Genomic DNA, 3,818 nt, shown 5'->3' with positions numbered 1-3,818 from the left:
ATGGGGAATCTTTAACTCCTGGGATGCTGGCGTCGGCAGACCCCCCCCCCCAGCGTCAAGGGGTTAAAGATGGACGCTGACGACTGACTGCACCAGCAGCTACCGTAGGCACCCTGTTTTGTGAATTCTGCATTGTACAGATCAGATGGTCATGTGTGTATCTCAGCAGCGCTCATCTCCCAAGACCGGGGCGAAATGACAGCTGCTGTCCATGGCAACCAATCAGCTTCCATCTTTCATTTTCAAACCTGCGCTGGAAACATTGTAGACAAAAACATTTTTTAAATCATTTATACTTTTTTTTTTAGGATTTTTTTTTCTAGAATGAATGTAAATCCAGTGAACTGTGTTTACTGCGCAGTTGTGCCGCAAGCGTTTCAGCTAGTTTGGTTCTGAGGGTAGGATATAATTTCCCAACATGCAACCTGTCCAATGCATTGTTTTGGATACTTTTATTATAGACGTCTTCATAAGGTTGGATGAGATTTGGTCAAAATCATTTTTCATAGGAATAAGTCCAAGGAAGAGGTCGATGCAGTTTGTTACATATTGGATTTTGTTCTCACTGATTAATAAAGGATACATTTCCACTGTGTACAGAATACAGCAACATGTATCAAATAATGCATGGAAAACACAGGAGCGCGTACAGCTATTCCTCACTTAACGTCCGAGTTCCGTTTCCTACAACCAGGTCGTTAAACGAATCGGTCGTTAAGCGAGGAACTGTATACAGTACTGTACTGCATTAGTACAGTACTGAATAGTGTTGGAGATGTACAGTACTGTAGTGTACATTGTACTGTAAAGCAGTCAATAAAGTACTTACCAAGACTAGCAGCGTCGAACGGAGTACAGCACTGAAGATGGTGAGACGTTGCACTGCCGCTGCCACATTCCCGCACGCACGGTCGGAGAGCTGGTCGTAAGTGCGAGTGGTCGCAAAACAGGTAAGTCGTTAAGTGAGGAATATCTGTATGCACCTTGAAGTGATAGGAAACAATATGAATAATATTACACATAGTACAGCATACTGTTTATTAAAGGAGAACTATGAGATAGCCTTTTCCCCCCATAGTTCTCTTTAGGGTCACGGGAGGACTTATACTAATCTCCTCCGGTGACCCAAAACTCAGCATATAGCGGGCTATTGCCCCCATATGCTGAGAGCGCCGCAGCCGGGACAGATCCCGACAATTCTGTTGAGATCCACCCCACTGCCTGACTGACAGCTGGCTCTACCTATCTAGAGGCAGAGCCATCTGTACCCGCCCTCTCCCCGTCCATTCCTCCAGTCAGCGGAGAGGGGAGGGAGAATCCCTGCAGGGAGTGGAGAGGATCGAGAAGTCAGCTATCAGCGGCATGCGTTCACTGACTTCCCCATCAATAGAGCCGACCTGTGACAGCTTCAGTGTCACAGGTCGGCTTGAATTATGAGGATTTTTCACTCACCCCATAATTCTCCTTTAATTGAAATATAAAGCTACATTCATCCTAGGTGCGATTCAATGTGTTTATATGCATTTCAATTGATTTTCTAAACGCATATATATGCATTTTATGATTTCTAATGGATCTATTCACACCTTGTGTTTAGATGCTTTGCAGTAAGTTTAGCTGTGTTTGTAAAAAAAAAAACTGAAGTCAGGAACCTCCAGGAATTAATTTGAACTTCTAAATGCACCAAAACATATGTAACCGCGTGCAAACTTATGGAAACGCAAGACGCTTTTATTTGCATTTTTTATTGTATTACTTTTATTTGGATACTCTAATGGACTGTTTCAATGCACAAAGGAAAAGTGCACCTAAACCAGTGACGTGCCGTGCCGTGCCTTCTGTGCTGGGTGAGGCATCTCCTAGCCCGCCGAAGCTCCACCCCGTCCCTCCGAAGCCCCACCCCCAGCTCTGTAACCAAACTGTGTGGGGAGGAGGAAAGGATGAGACAGGGAGGAGCCTCCCTGTCCCTCACTTGCTCGTCACTGCTGAGGCATCGAGATCAATGTCCTCATTGTTTTTTTTTTTTTCTTTTTTTGATTGGACAGCTTTGCCATTGGTCCAAGCCATCCACAGAGCTCACGCCTCTAACACAGAGTAGAGGCTGGGACAGCTGTTGCCTCACCAAGTTAGGTTACACAAGCAGTGGGGAAGCCCGCTGGGTATAACCTAACTACCTGTCAAAAGCCGGATGCAGCACTGCCTGTAATTAACAGTCAGCACTCCATTCATGACAGGTTACACCGTGGGGAGGATTTCCCTGCTATGTAACCTGTAACAAGCCGATCTGATAAATACTGGGTGAGGCTCTGACCTCCCCTGACCGCACGTCCCTGACCTAAACGCATATGCGTGTATATGCATGTCATTTTACGCATCTGGAAGCATAAACAAAGCATCTAGCCTGACAGATTTTGCAGACAGATCTCTGTGGCAAGTGTAAATGAAGCCTTAAGCTGGCCATACACTATTAAAGTTTGTCAAAAGCCAACAATTTGATACCTTGCTCCTTCATTTTTTAGTTGAAGTTTGTGAAGCTGGCTGGTGCTGGCACGGTCACTTACAGTTAGAACTGTGGGTGACCCTGTCGGCACCACCTGGCTTGACAACCTTCAATTGAAAAAGGAGGCAGGCGGAAATTTGTTGACCAAACAGCAACTGCACTTAGATATTTTGACAGCATTGTGCGATCAATATTTATTTATGATAGGAATTGATATAGTGATGAGAATTTGAACAATGCCGGGGCCGTCCCTATAATGAGGCAGCAGAGACAGTTGGCTCAGGCAGCATCTCCTAGGGCCACGTGGCCGGCGGCTCCCGTCTGGCTGGTGTCCCACGTAGCTCCTGGCAACCAGTTACCTCACTGCAAGGAGCTGAGCGGGACGCTCTGGCCGGCATCCCACCCAGCTTCTTGCTACTAGAGAGTGTCAGTGAGCTGGGTGGATGGAGGTAACATGCACTGGATTGCATTCAGGGCCAACTCACTTTATGGGGCAGAAGGGGCGTGGCGGTGCATTGACGTCAATGGCACAGCAGACACTTCCTCCAGCCGCAGTGCGTTCGCCCGCACCGGAATGCGTAGCACATCAGTGCCTGCGTTGCGGTCAGGTACAGTCAGAAAGAATGCTGCATGCACTATTTTTTCTCACTGCACTGGACCGGACCACAGGCACTGATGTGCCACGCGTTCCGGTGCGGGCGAACGCACTGCGGCTGGAGAGCATGGCTGCGGTGCCATTGACTTCAATGCACGACCACGCCCCCTCCCGCCCCAAAATAAAGTGAGCCGGCCGGAATGTGATCCAGTGCATTCTGGCCTCACTCGGGCCGGAACGCACTGGGGCTGGTGTGAACTAACCCTTAAAGGAGAACTATGAGGTGAGTGCTTTTCACTCACCTCATAGTTCTAGCCGACCTGTGACAATGAGACTGTCACAGGTCGGCTCAGTAGATCGGGAGGTGAGCTCACCTCTTGATCCTGTCACGGCTCTCTGCCGTAACAGGGGAGGGGCTGGATTCCCCCCTCCCCGCTCCGATCTGCCAGCGCTGACTGGCGGAACGGACGGGCAGGGGGCGGGTACAGCTGGCTCTACCTCTAGATAGGCAGAGCCAGCTGTCATTCAGGCAGCTGGGTGGATCTCGACAGCACTGTTGGGATCCGTCCCGGTTGGAGCGGTCTCAGTACACCGCGAGCTGTAGCTCGCGATATACTGAGCTTTGGGTCATTGGAGGAGGTTAGTATATGTCCTCCTGTGACCCTTAAGAAAACTGTCACTCACGCAGCTGGGCGGATCTCGACATCGATGTCGGGATCCGCT

Source organism: Nanorana parkeri, unplaced genomic scaffold, assembly GCF_000935625.1.
Source record: "Nanorana parkeri isolate BGI_ZX_2015 unplaced genomic scaffold, ASM93562v1 scaffold169, whole genome shotgun sequence".
Taxonomy (NCBI): Eukaryota; Metazoa; Chordata; class Amphibia; order Anura; family Dicroglossidae; genus Nanorana; species Nanorana parkeri.
Note: the sequence above shows the minus strand (reverse complement) of the source record.